Source organism: Hyla sarda, unplaced genomic scaffold (assembly GCF_029499605.1).
Source record: "Hyla sarda isolate aHylSar1 unplaced genomic scaffold, aHylSar1.hap1 scaffold_285, whole genome shotgun sequence".
Lineage (NCBI taxonomy): Eukaryota > Metazoa > Chordata > Amphibia > Anura > Hylidae > Hyla > Hyla sarda.
The window spans coordinates 82,861-97,274 of NW_026609556.1; the positions used below are offsets into that span (position 1 = coordinate 82,861).

At 45.5% G+C, this 14,414-nt stretch overlaps 6 non-coding genes across 6 annotated transcripts; all 6 read left to right on the forward strand.

Moving 5' to 3' along the window:
- The first annotated feature begins 1,300 nt into the window (after positions 1–1,300).
- On the forward strand, positions 1,301–1,491 carry LOC130326602 (U2 spliceosomal RNA). Its single transcript, XR_008871180.1, has one exon. It is a non-coding gene; the product is annotated as a U2 spliceosomal RNA (small nuclear RNA).
- Positions 1,492–3,577: 2,086 nt separating this feature from the next.
- LOC130326603 (U2 spliceosomal RNA) lies at positions 3,578–3,768 on the forward strand. Its single transcript, XR_008871181.1, has one exon. It is a non-coding gene; the product is annotated as a U2 spliceosomal RNA (small nuclear RNA).
- A 2,106-nt stretch (positions 3,769–5,874) lies between these two features.
- On the forward strand, positions 5,875–6,065 carry LOC130326604 (U2 spliceosomal RNA). Its single transcript, XR_008871182.1, has one exon. It is a non-coding gene; the product is annotated as a U2 spliceosomal RNA (small nuclear RNA).
- A 2,092-nt stretch (positions 6,066–8,157) lies between these two features.
- Positions 8,158–8,348, forward strand: LOC130326453 (U2 spliceosomal RNA). Its single transcript, XR_008871050.1, has one exon. It is a non-coding gene; the product is annotated as a U2 spliceosomal RNA (small nuclear RNA).
- A 2,078-nt stretch (positions 8,349–10,426) lies between these two features.
- LOC130326605 (U2 spliceosomal RNA) lies at positions 10,427–10,617 on the forward strand. The gene has a single exon (XR_008871183.1). It is a non-coding gene; the product is annotated as a U2 spliceosomal RNA (small nuclear RNA).
- Positions 10,618–12,709: 2,092 nt separating this feature from the next.
- LOC130326606 (U2 spliceosomal RNA) lies at positions 12,710–12,900 on the forward strand. Its single transcript, XR_008871184.1, has one exon. It is a non-coding gene; the product is annotated as a U2 spliceosomal RNA (small nuclear RNA).
- Positions 12,901–14,414: the final 1,514 nt, after the last annotated feature.

Consider the following 14,414-nt stretch of genomic DNA (forward strand, 5'->3'; position numbering starts at 1 on the left):
GCTTTTTATGTATTCAGCACCTATGTATAATGTTGTAAAAATGCTCTAGAAGCTAAAGTCGCAGAAATGTCACACATATTTGGCCTGCAACTTTCTGTGCGACAAATTCAGACAGGAAAAATCAGTATAAATCCTTAGAAAATTATCCCCCAGTGTCTCCATCTGCTGGCGGTATTGAATAAGCATTGCTGCACTGATGGGGTATGCATTAGACGAAAAAAAAGAAGAAAAAGAAGAATAATACGCCCAGAAAAGAGGCGAAAAGGAGAAAAACGTAAAAAAACGTGAAAAAAAAGTAAGAGGAAGAGAAGGGAAAAAAAGGTGGAAATGGGTTTAAAAGTGATTTCGGCGGAGAAATATATATATATATATATATATATATATATATATATATATATATATATATACGAGCACACACACACATATATATAAACGTATTCTCCGTTGAGATATTGCAGCCGCTGCTGTGTCCAGGCCCAGGAGCCTTAGCACTGTGCTGTGATGTCACTCAATACCACTGACATCACTAGGTGTACACTGACATCACTAGGTGTAAACAACATCTCTCCTTTGCTGTGTATGTGACTATGGAGCTGTTTGGTGATGTCGTCTATTATGGCCTTCATAGAAGCAACAGGAGATTGTTGCATCCATCTAGAACCCTCAGAACTACAGTGCTATGATGTCACTCACTTCCACAGGCCTTGCAGAGTGTAAACAACAACAACCCAGCTTTGTTGTGTATGTAACCATAGGGATTTGTGATGTCACCTAGAACCTTCACAGCAGCGACAGCTTTATGAGGAGCATCAGCACTGCTCTGCCTGAGCAGAACCATCACCGCCATAGGTTGTCAAATAACCCGGATTTAACCCACACAGGTAAGTCCAATGGGGTGCAGGCATGTCCTCTATGCTTACAGCTTCCCGTGGGTGTTGGTTTGATACCGTTTGGGGACAGCCAAGGAGGCATCTGCAGGCAACAAAGGTAGGTGTGTGCTTGTGTGTGTGTTTCCTATGCAGATCCTAAGCCCAGTGTCACATGCAAGTAGGAGGAGTAAGAAGGGTTCCTGGCAAATCCGGGTTATGGATTGCATTTAAAAAGGCCCCGTGGGAGTGCAATGGGCCCCTGTCTTGCTGCTTAGCAATAATGGTATGGGTTTAGGTTCTGCTGTGTGTACTGGTGGTTGACTGCCCCCCAGCCCAGAGTGTGCATGGAAAATTGTCTGGCAGCCTCCCTGACAGCAAGCAGTGATAGTGCCCATGAAGGGGACCTTGTTGGGCCCGCCCCTTTCACGGTTATCGCTTCTCGGCCTTTTGGCTAAGATCAAGTGTAGTATCTGTTCTTATCAGTTTAATATCTGATACGTCCCCTATCTGGGGACCATATATTAAATGGATTTTTGAGAACGGGGGCCGATTTCGAAGCTTGCTTCCGTCGCCCTATGCATTGACCCGATATGGCAGTATCTTCGGGTACAGTGCACCACCCCCTTACAGGGTTAAAAAGAAAGATTCCTACTTTCATTGCTACCTGCTTGCTGGCTAGCCAGCTAGCCAGCCCTGTGGGCCTTGCTGCTGCTGCTGCAGCCAAAAAACAAAAGGTGGTGCTGCTGCTGCTTCTGCTGCTTCTGCTTCTGCTTGTGTCTGGCCGCTGTTGGAGCGTCCAGGCACAGGACTTCTGCTGCTGCTGACTAAATGGCCTCCTTAATTGGATCATTTGAGTAGCCAGCACACCTGTGCAGGTAGGGCATGACATGATAGGCAGCTGCCTTGATAGCGGGTGGGTGCTGAATGTTCCTAATTGACAAAATAAGATTAATGCTTATGAAGAAATATAAAATCTCATCCCTTCCCCAATATTGCGCCACACCCCTACCCCTTAATTCCCTGGTTGAACTTGATGGACATATGTCTTTTTTCGACCGTACTAACTATGTAACTATGTAACATAACATGGGGGGGGTCTCCTGGCTGTTCACACAGGTGTGTCATTGCTGTACATTGACCATGCATTGCTTCTGTGGTATTGCAAAGGCAAAGACAAATGCTTCCAGCCATCCATTGCACTAATGGATTGGTCATCAGCTGGCTGTCTATGTCCCGCATCAATATAGACCAAAGTACAGAGGGTTAGGCTATGCTATTGTGCACCTACCTGATGCATCAGAAGGTGCGAGGCCCTTGCTAAATTCTGTGCACAGACTTTGAGATCTATACTTTAGACTGTATCTAAACCTGCTCCAACATGGACTGACATTCTGGCCTACTTTCAGCCGATGCGACTTGTCTGTCGCTGAACAGTCGCTTTTTATGTATTCAGCACCTATGTATAATGTTGTAAAAATGCTCTAGAAGCTAAAGTCGCAGAAATGTCACACATATTTGGCCTGCAACTTTCTGTGCGACAAATTCAGACAGGAAAAATCAGTATAAATCCTTAGAAAATTATCCCCCAGTGTCTCCATCTGCTGGCGGTATTGAATAAGCATTGCTGCACTGATGGGGTATGCATTAGACGAAAAAAAAGAAGAAAAAGAAGAATAATACGCCCAGAAAAGAGGCGAAAAGGAGAAAAACGTAAAAAAACGTGAAAAAAAAGTAAGAGGAAGAGAAGGGAAAAAAAGGTGGAAATGGGTTTAAAAGTGATTTCGGCGGAGAAATATATATATATATATATATATATATATATATATATATATATACGCGCACACACACACATATATATAAACGTATTCTCCGTTGAGATATTGCAGCCGCTGCTGTGTCCAGGCCCAGGAGCCTTAGCACTGTGCTGTGATGTCACTCAATACCACTGACATCACTAGGTGTAAACAACATCTCTCCTTTGCTGTGTATGTGACTATGGAGCTGTTTGGTGATGTCGTCTATTATGGCCTTCATAGAAGCAACAGGAGATTGTTGCATCCATCTAGAACCCTCAGAACTACAGTGCTATGATGTCACTCACTTCCACAGGCCTTGCAGAGTGTAAACAACAACAACCCAGCTTTGTTGTGTATGTAACCATAGGGATTTGTGATGTCACCTAGAACCTTCACAGCAGCGACAGCTTTATGAGGAGCATCAGCACTGCTCTGCCTGAGCAGAACCATCACCGCCATAGGTTGTCAAATAACCCGGATTTAACCCACACAGGTAAGTCCAATGGGGTGCAGGCATGTCCTCTATGCTTACAGCTTCCCGTGGGTGTTGGTTTGATACCGTTTGGGGACAGCCAAGGAGGCATCTGCAGGCAACAAAGGTAGGTGTGTGCTTGTGTGTGTGTTTCCTATGCAGATCCTAAGCCCAGTGTCACATGCAAGTAGGAGGAGTAAGAAGGGTTCCTGGCAAATCCGGGTTATGGATTGCATTTAAAAAGGCCCCGTGGGAGTGCAATGGGCCCCTGTCTTGCTGCTTAGCAATAATGGTATGGGTTTAGGTTCTGCTGTGTGTACTGGTGGTTGACTGCCCCCCAGCCCAGAGTGTGCATGGAAAATTGTCTGGCAGCCTCCCTGACAGCAAGCAGTGATAGTGCCCATGAAGGGGACCTTGTTGGGCCCGCCCCTTTCACGGTTATCGCTTCTCGGCCTTTTGGCTAAGATCAAGTGTAGTATCTGTTCTTATCAGTTTAATATCTGATACGTCCCCTATCTGGGGACCATATATTAAATGGATTTTTGAGAACGGGGGCCGATTTCGAAGCTTGCTTCCGTCGCCCTATGCATTGACCCGATATGGCAGTATCTTCGGGTACAGTGCACCACCCCCTTACAGGGTTAAAAAGAAAGATTCCTACTTTCATTGCTACCTGCTTGCTGGCTAGCCAGCTAGCCAGCCCTGTGGGCCTTGCTGCTGCTGCTGCAGCCAAAAAACAAAAGGTGGTGCTGCTGCTGCTTCTGCTGCTTCTGCTTCTGCTTGTGTCTGGCCGCTGTTGGAGCGTCCAGGCACAGGACTTCTGCTGCTGCTGACTAAATGGCCTCCTTAATTGGATCATTTGAGTAGCCAGCACACCTGTGCAGGTAGGGCATGACATGATAGGCAGCTGCCTTGATAGCGGGTGGGTGCTGAATGTTCCTAATTGACAAAATAAGATTAATGCTTATGAAGAAATATAAAATCTCATCCCTTCCCCAATATCGCGCCACACCCCTACCCCTTAATTCCCTGGTTGAACTTGATGGACATATGTCTTTTTTCGACCGTACTAACTATGTAACTATGTAACATAACATGGGGGGGGTCTCCTGGCTGTTCACACAGGTGTGTCATTGCTGTACATTGACCATGCATTGCTTCTGTGGTATTGCAAAGGCAAAGACAAATGCTTCCAGCCATCCATTGCACTAATGGATTGGTCATCAGCTGGCTGTCTATGTCCCGCATCAATATAGACCAAAGTACAGAGGGTTAGGCTATGCTATTGTGCACCTACCTGATGCATCAGAAGGTGCGAGGCCCTTGCTAAATTCTGTGCACAGACTTTGAGATCTATACTTTAGACTGTATCTAAACCTGCTCCAACATGGACTGACATTCTGGCCTACTTTCAGCCGATGCGACTTGTCTGTCGCTGAACAGTCGCTTTTTATGTATTCAGCACCTATGTATAATGTTGTAAAAATGCTCTAGAAGCTAAAGTCGCAGAAATGTCACACATATTTGGCCTGCAACTTTCTGTGCGACAAATTCAGACAGGAAAAATCAGTATAAATCCTTAGAAAATTATCCCCCAGTGTCTCCATCTGCTGGCGGTATTGAATAAGCATTGCTGCACTGATGGGGTATGCATTAGACGAAAAAAAAGAAGAAAAAGAAGAATAATACGCCCAGAAAAGAGGCGAAAAGGAGAAAAACGTAAAAAAACGTGAAAAAAAAGTAAGAGGAAGAGAAGGGAAAAAAAGGTGGAAATGGGTTTAAAAGTGATTTCGGCGGAGAAATATATATATATATATATATATATATATATATATATATATATATATATATATATATATATATACGCGCACACACACACATATATATAAACGTATTCTCCGTTGAGATATTGCAGCCGCTGCTGTGTCCAGGCCCAGGAGCCTTAGCACTGTGCTGTGATGTCACTCAATACCACTGACATCACTAGGTGTAAACAACATCTCTCCTTTGCTGTGTATGTGACTATGGAGCTGTTTGGTGATGTCGTCTATTATGGCCTTCATAGAAGCAACAGGAGATTGTTGCATCCATCTAGAACCCTCAGAACTACAGTGCTATGATGTCACTCACTTCCACAGGCCTTGCAGAGTGTAAACAACAACAACCCAGCTTTGTTGTGTATGTAACCATAGGGATTTGTGATGTCACCTAGAACCTTCACAGCAGCGACAGCTTTATGAGGAGCATCAGCACTGCTCTGCCTGAGCAGAACCATCACCGCCATAGGTTGTCAAATAACCCGGATTTAACCCACACAGGTAAGTCCAATGGGGTGCAGGCATGTCCTCTATGCTTACAGCTTCCCGTGGGTGTTGGTTTGATACCGTTTGGGGACAGCCAAGGAGGCATCTGCAGGCAACAAAGGTAGGTGTGTGCTTGTGTGTGTGTTTCCTATGCAGATCCTAAGCCCAGTGTCACATGCAAGTAGGAGGAGTAAGAAGGGTTCCTGGCAAATCCGGGTTATGGATTGCATTTAAAAAGGCCCCGTGGGAGTGCAATGGGCCCCTGTCTTGCTGCTTAGCAATAATGGTATGGGTTTAGGTTCTGCTGTGTGTACTGGTGGTTGACTGCCCCCCAGCCCAGAGTGTGCATGGAAAATTGTCTGGCAGCCTCCCTGACAGCAAGCAGTGATAGTGCCCATGAAGGGGACCTTGTTGGGCCCGCCCCTTTCACGGTTATCGCTTCTCGGCCTTTTGGCTAAGATCAAGTGTAGTATCTGTTCTTATCAGTTTAATATCTGATACGTCCCCTATCTGGGGACCATATATTAAATGGATTTTTGAGAACGGGGGCCGATTTCGAAGCTTGCTTCCGTCGCCCTATGCATTGACCCGATATGGCAGTATCTTCGGGTACAGTGCACCACCCCCTTACAGGGTTAAAAAGAAAGATTCCTACTTTCATTGCTACCTGCTTGCTGGCTAGCCAGCTAGCCAGCCCTGTGGGCCTTGCTGCTGCTGCTGCAGCCAAAAAACAAAAGGTGGTGCTGCTGCTGCTTCTGCTGCTTCTGCTTCTGCTTGTGTCTGGCCGCTGTTGGAGCGTCCAGGCACAGGACTTCTGCTGCTGCTGACTAAATGGCCTCCTTAATTGGATCATTTGAGTAGCCAGCACACCTGTGCAGGTAGGGCATGACATGATAGGCAGCTGCCTTGATAGCGGGTGGGTGCTGAATGTTCCTAATTGACAAAATAAGATTAATGCTTATGAAGAAATATAAAATCTCATCCCTTCCCCAATATCGCGCCACACCCCTACCCCTTAATTCCCTGGTTGAACTTGATGGACATATGTCTTTTTTCGACCGTACTAACTATGTAACTATGTAACATAACATGGGGGGGGTCTCCTGGCTGTTCACACAGGTGTGTCATTGCTGTACATTGACCATGCATTGCTTCTGTGGTATTGCAAAGGCAAAGACAAATGCTTCCAGCCATCCATTGCACTAATGGATTGGTCATCAGCTGGCTGTCTATGTCCCGCATCAATATAGACCAAAGTACAGAGGGTTAGGCTATGCTATTGTGCACCTACCTGATGCATCAGAAGGTGCGAGGCCCTTGCTAAATTCTGTGCACAGACTTTGAGATCTATACTTTAGACTGTATCTAAACCTGCTCCAACATGGACTGACATTCTGGCCTACTTTCAGCCGATGCGACTTGTCTGTCGCTGAACAGTCGCTTTTTATGTATTCAGCACCTATGTATAATGTTGTAAAAATGCTCTAGAAGCTAAAGTCGCAGAAATGTCACACATATTTGGCCTGCAACTTTCTGTGCGACAAATTCAGACAGGAAAAATCAGTATAAATCCTTAGAAAATTATCCCCCAGTGTCTCCATCTGCTGGCGGTATTGAATAAGCATTGCTGCACTGATGGGGTATGCATTAGACGAAAAAAAAGAAGAAAAAGAAGAATAATACGCCCAGAAAAGAGGCGAAAAGGAGAAAAACGTAAAAAAACGTGAAAAAAAAGTAAGAGGAAGAGAAGGGAAAAAAAGGTGGAAATGGGTTTAAAAGTGATTTCGGCGGAGAAATATATATATATATATATATATATATATATATATATATATATATATATACGAGCACACACACACATATATATAAACGTATTCTCCGTTGAGATATTGCAGCCGCTGCTGTGTCCAGGCCCAGGAGCCTTAGCACTGTGCTGTGATGTCACTTAATACCACTGACATCACTAGGTGTAAACAACATCTCTCCTTTGCTGTGTATGTGACTATGGAGCTGTTTGGTGATGTCGTCTATTATGGCCTTCATAGAAGCAACAGGAGATTGTTGCATCCATCTAGAACCCTCAGAACTACAGTGCTATGATGTCACTCACTTCCACAGGCCTTGCAGAGTGTAAACAACAACAACCCAGCTTTGTTGTGTATGTAACCATAGGGATTTGTGATGTCACCTAGAACCTTCACAGCAGCGACAGCTTTATGAGGAGCATCAGCACTGCTCTGCCTGAGCAGAACCATCACCGCCATAGGTTGTCAAATAACCCGGATTTAACCCACACAGGTAAGTCCAATGGGGTGCAGGCATGTCCTCTATGCTTACAGCTTCCCGTGGGTGTTGGTTTGATACCGTTTGGGGACAGCCAAGGAGGCATCTGCAGGCAACAAAGGTAGGTGTGTGCTTGTGTGTGTGTTTCCTATGCAGATCCTAAGCCCAGTGTCACATGCAAGTAGGAGGAGTAAGAAGGGTTCCTGGCAAATCCGGGTTATGGATTGCATTTAAAAAGGCCCCGTGGGAGTGCAATGGGCCCCTGTCTTGCTGCTTAGCAATAATGGTATGGGTTTAGGTTCTGCTGTGTGTACTGGTGGTTGACTGCCCCCCAGCCCAGAGTGTGCATGGAAAATTGTCTGGCAGCCTCCCTGACAGCAAGCAGTGATAGTGCCCATGAAGGGGACCTTGTTGGGCCCGCCCCTTTCACGGTTATCGCTTCTCGGCCTTTTGGCTAAGATCAAGTGTAGTATCTGTTCTTATCAGTTTAATATCTGATACGTCCCCTATCTGGGGACCATATATTAAATGGATTTTTGAGAACGGGGGCCGATTTCGAAGCTTGCTTCCGTCGCCCTATGCATTGACCCGATATGGCACTATCTTCGGGTACAGTGCACCACCCCCTTACAGGGTTAAAAAGAAAGATTCCTACTTTCATTGCTACCTGCTTGCTGGCTAGCCAGCTAGCCAGCCCTGTGGGCCTTGCTGCTGCTGCTGCAGCCAAAAAACAAAAGGTGGTGCTGCTGCTGCTTCTGCTGCTTCTGCTTCTGCTTGTGTCTGGCCGCTGTTGGAGCGTCCAGGCACAGGACTTCTGCTGCTGCTGACTAAATGGCCTCCTTAATTGGATCATTTGAGTAGCCAGCACACCTGTGCAGGTAGGGCATGACATGATAGGCAGCTGCCTTGATAGCGGGTGGGTGCTGAATGTTCCTAATTGACAAAATAAGATTAATGCTTATGAAGAAATATAAAATCTCATCCCTTCCCCAATATCGCGCCACACCCCTACCCCTTAATTCCCTGGTTGAACTTGATGGACATATGTCTTTTTTCGACCGTACTAACTATGTAACTATGTAACATAACATGGGGGGGGTCTCCTGGCTGTTCACACAGGTGTGTCATTGCTGTACATTGACCATGCATTGCTTCTGTGGTATTGCAAAGGCAAAGACAAATGCTTCCAGCCATCCATTGCACTAATGGATTGGTCATCAGCTGGCTGTCTATGTCCCGCATCAATATAGACCAAAGTACAGAGGGTTAGGCTATGCTATTGTGCACCTACCTGATGCATCAGAAGGTGCGAGGCCCTTGCTAAATTCTGTGCACAGACTTTGAGATCTATACTTTAGACTGTATCTAAACCTGCTCCAACATGGACTGACATTCTGGCCTACTTTCAGCCGATGCGACTTGTCTGTCGCTGAACAGTCGCTTTTTATGTATTCAGCACCTATGTATAATGTTGTAAAAATGCTCTAGAAGCTAAAGTCGCAGAAATGTCACACATATTTGGCCTGCAACTTTCTGTGCGACAAATTCAGACAGGAAAAATCAGTATAAATCCTTAGAAAATTATCCCCCAGTGTCTCCATCTGCTGGCGGTATTGAATAAGCATTGCTGCACTGATGGGGTATGCATTAGACGAAAAAAAAGAAGAAAAAGAAGAATAATACGCCCAGAAAAGAGGCGAAAAGGAGAAAAACGTAAAAAAACGTGAAAAAAAAGTAAGAGGAAGAGAAGGGAAAAAAAGGTGGAAATGGGTTTAAAAGTGATTTCGGCGGAGAAATATATATATATATATATATATATATATATATATACGCGCACACACACACATATATATAAACGTATTCTCCGTTGAGATATTGCAGCCGCTGCTGTGTCCAGGCCCAGGAGCCTTAGCACTGTGCTGTGATGTCACTCAATACCACTGACATCACTAGGTGTAAACAACATCTCTCCTTTGCTGTGTATGTGACTATGGAGCTGTTTGGTGATGTCGTCTATTATGGCCTTCATAGAAGCAACAGGAGATTGTTGCATCCATCTAGAACCCTCAGAACTACAGTGCTATGATGTCACTCACTTCCACAGGCCTTGCAGAGTGTAAACAACAACAACCCAGCTTTGTTGTGTATGTAACCATAGGGATTTGTGATGTCACCTAGAACCTTCACAGCAGCGACAGCTTTATGAGGAGCATCAGCACTGCTCTGCCTGAGCAGAACCATCACCGCCATAGGTTGTCAAATAACCCGGATTTAACCCACACAGGTAAGTCCAATGGGGTGCAGGCATGTCCTCTATGCTTACAGCTTCCCGTGGGTGTTGGTTTGATACCGTTTGGGGACAGCCAAGGAGGCATCTGCAGGCAACAAAGGTAGGTGTGTGCTTGTGTGTGTGTTTCCTATGCAGATCCTAAGCCCAGTGTCACATGCAAGTAGGAGGAGTAAGAAGGGTTCCTGGCAAATCCGGGTTATGGATTGCATTTAAAAAGGCCCCGTGGGAGTGCAATGGGCCCCTGTCTTGCTGCTTAGCAATAATGGTATGGGTTTAGGTTCTGCTGTGTGTACTGGTGGTTGACTGCCCCCCAGCCCAGAGTGTGCATGGAAAATTGTCTGGCAGCCTCCCTGACAGCAAGCAGTGATAGTGCCCATGAAGGGCACCTTGTTGGGCCCGCCCCTTTCACGGTTATCGCTTCTCGGCCTTTTGGCTAAGATCAAGTGTAGTATCTGTTCTTATCAGTTTAATATCTGATACGTCCCCTATCTGGGGACCATATATTAAATGGATTTTTGAGAACGGGGGCCGATTTCGAAGCTTGCTTCCGTCGCCCTATGCATTGACCCGATATGGCAGTATCTTCGGGTACAGTGCACCACCCCCTTACAGGGTTAAAAAGAAAGATTCCTACTTTCATTGCTACCTGCTTGCTGGCTAGCCAGCTAGCCAGCCCTGTGGGCCTTGCTGCTGCTGCTGCAGCCAAAAAACAAAAGGTGGTGCTGCTGCTGCTTCTGCTGCTTCTGCTTCTGCTTGTGTCTGGCCGCTGTTGGAGCGTCCAGGCACAGGACTTCTGCTGCTGCTGACTAAATGGCCTCCTTAATTGGATCATTTGAGTAGCCAGCACACCTGTGCAGGTAGGGCATGACATGATAGGCAGCTGCCTTGATAGCGGGTGGGTGCTGAATGTTCCTAATTGACAAAATAAGATTAATGCTTATGAAGAAATATAAAATCTCATCCCTTCCCCAATATCGCGCCACACCCCTACCCCTTAATTCCCTGGTTGAACTTGATGGACATATGTCTTTTTTCGACCGTACTAACTATGTAACTATGTAACATAACATGGGGGGGGTCTCCTGGCTGTTCACACAGGTGTGTCATTGCTGTACATTGACCATGCATTGCTTCTGTGGTATTGCAAAGGCAAAGACAAATGCTTCCAGCCATCCATTGCACTAATGGATTGGTCATCAGCTGGCTGTCTATGTCCCGCATCAATATAGACCAAAGTACAGAGGGTTAGGCTATGCTATTGTGCACCTACCTGATGCATCAGAAGGTGCGAGGCCCTTGCTAAATTCTGTGCACAGACTTTGAGATCTATACTTTAGACTGTATCTAAACCTGCTCCAACATGGACTGACATTCTGGCCTACTTTCAGCCGATGCGACTTGTCTGTCGCTGAACAGTCGCTTTTTATGTATTCAGCACCTATGTATAATGTTGTAAAAATGCTCTAGAAGCTAAAGTCGCAGAAATGTCACACATATTTGGCCTGCAACTTTCTGTGCGACAAATTCAGACAGGAAAAATCAGTATAAATCCTTAGAAAATTATCCCCCAGTGTCTCCATCTGCTGGCGGTATTGAATAAGCATTGCTGCACTGATGGGGTATGCATTAGACGAAAAAAAAGAAGAAAAAGAAGAATAATACGCCCAGAAAAGAGGCGAAAAGGAGAAAAACGTAAAAAAACGTGAAAAAAAAGTAAGAGGAAGAGAAGGGAAAAAAAGGTGGAAATGGGTTTAAAAGTGATTTCGGCGGAGAAATATATATATATATATATATATATATATATATATATATATATATATATACGCGCACACACACACATATATATAAACGTATTCTCCGTTGAGATATTGCAGCCGCTGCTGTGTCCAGGCCCAGGAGCCTTAGCACTGTGCTGTGATGTCACTCAATACCACTGACATCACTAGGTGTAAACAACATCTCTCCTTTGCTGTGTATGTGACTATGGAGCTGTTTGGTGATGTCGTCTATTATGGCCTTCATAGAAGCAACAGGAGATTGTTGCATCCATCTAGAACCCTCAGAACTACAGTGCTATGATGTCACTCACTTCCACAGGCCTTGCAGAGTGTAAACAACAACAACCCAGCTTTGTTGTGTATGTAACCATAGGGATTTGTGATGTCACCTAGAACCTTCACAGCAGCGACAGCTTTATGAGGAGCATCAGCACTGCTCTGCCTGAGCAGAACCATCACCGCCATAGGTTGTCAAATAACCCGGATTTAACCCACACAGGTAAGTCCAATGGGGTGCAGGCATGTCCTCTATGCTTACAGCTTCCCGTGGGTGTTGGTTTGATACCGTTTGGGGACAGCCAAGGAGGCATCTGCAGGCAACAAAGGTAGGTGTGTGCTTGTGTGTGTGTTTCCTATGCAGATCCTAAGCCCAGTGTCACATGCAAGTAGGAGGAGTAAGAAGGGTTCCTGGCAAATCCGGGTTATGGATTGCATTTAAAAAGGCCCCGTGGGAGTGCAATGGGCCCCTGTCTTGCTGCTTAGCAATAATGGTATGGGTTTAGGTTCTGCTGTGTGTACTGGTGGTTGACTGCCCCCCAGCCCAGAGTGTGCATGGAAAATTGTCTGGCAGCCTCCCTGACAGCAAGCAGTGATAGTGCCCATGAAGGGGACCTTGTTGGGCCCGCCCCTTTCACGGTTATCGCTTCTCGGCCTTTTGGCTAAGATCAAGTGTAGTATCTGTTCTTATCAGTTTAATATCTGATACGTCCCCTATCTGGGGACCATATATTAAATGGATTTTTGAGAACGGGGGCCGATTTCGAAGCTTGCTTCCGTCGCCCTATGCATTGACCCGATATGGCAGTATCTTCGGGTACAGTGCACCACCCCCTTACAGGGTTAAAAAGAAAGATTCCTACTTTCATTGCTACCTGCTTGCTGGCTAGCCAGCTAGCCAGCCCTGTGGGCCTTGCTGCTGCTGCTGCAGCCAAAAAACAAAAGGTGGTGCTGCTGCTGCTTCTGCTGCTTCTGCTTCTGCTTGTGTCTGGCCGCTGTTGGAGCGTCCAGGCACAGGACTTCTGCTGCTGCTGACTAAATGGCCTCCTTAATTGGATCATTTGAGTAGCCAGCACACCTGTGCAGGTAGGGCATGACATGATAGGCAGCTGCCTTGATAGCGGGTGGGTGCTGAATGTTCCTAATTGACAAAATAAGATTAATGCTTATGAAGAAATATAAAATCTCATCCCTTCCCCAATATCGCGCCACACCCCTACCCCTTAATTCCCTGGTTGAACTTGATGGACATATGTCTTTTTTCGACCGTACTAACTATGTAACTATGTAACATAACATGGGGGGGGTCTCCTGGCTGTTCACACAGGTGTGTCATTGCTGTACATTGACCATGCATTGCTTCTGTGGTATTGCAAAGGCAAAGACAAATGCTTCCAGCCATCCATTGCACTAATGGATTGGTCATCAGCTGGCTGTCTATGTCCCGCATCAATATAGACCAAAGTACAGAGGGTTAGGCTATGCTATTGTGCACCTACCTGATGCATCAGAAGGTGCGAGGCCCTTGCTAAATTCTGTGCACAGACTTTGAGATCTATACTTTAGACTGTATCTAAACCTGCTCCAACATGGACTGACATTCTGGCCTACTTTCAGCCGATGCGACTTGTCTGTCGCTGAACAGTCGCTTTTTATGTATTCAGCACCTATGTATAATGTTGTAAAAATGCTCTAGAAGCTAAAGTCGCAGAAATGTCACACATATTTGGCCTGCAACTTTCTGTGCGACAAATTCAGACAGGAAAAATCAGTATAAATCCTTAGAAAATTATCCCCCAGTGTCTCCATCTGCTGGCGGTATTGAATAAGCATTGCTGCACTGATGGGGTATGCATTAGACGAAAAAAAAGAAGAAAAAGAAGAATAATACGCACAGAAAAGAGGCGAAAAGGAGAAAAACGTAAAAAAACGTGAAAAAAAAGTAAGAGGAAGAGAAGGGAAAAAAAGGTGGAAATGGGTTTAAAAGTGATTTCGGCGGAGAAATATATATATATATATATATATATATATATATACGCGCACACACACACATATATATAAACGTATTCTCCGTTGAGATATTGCAGCCGCTGCTGTGTCCAGGCCCAGGAGCCTTAGCACTGTGCTGTGATGTCACTCAATACCACTGACATCACTAGGTGTAAACAACATCTCTCCTTTGCTGTGTATGTGACTATGGAGCTGTTTGGTGATGTCGTCTATTATGGCCTTCATAGAAGCAACAGGAGATTGTTGCATCCATCTAGAACCCTCAGAACTACAGTGCTATGATGTCACTCACTTCCACAGGCCTTGCAGAGTGTAAACAACAACAACCCAGCTTTGT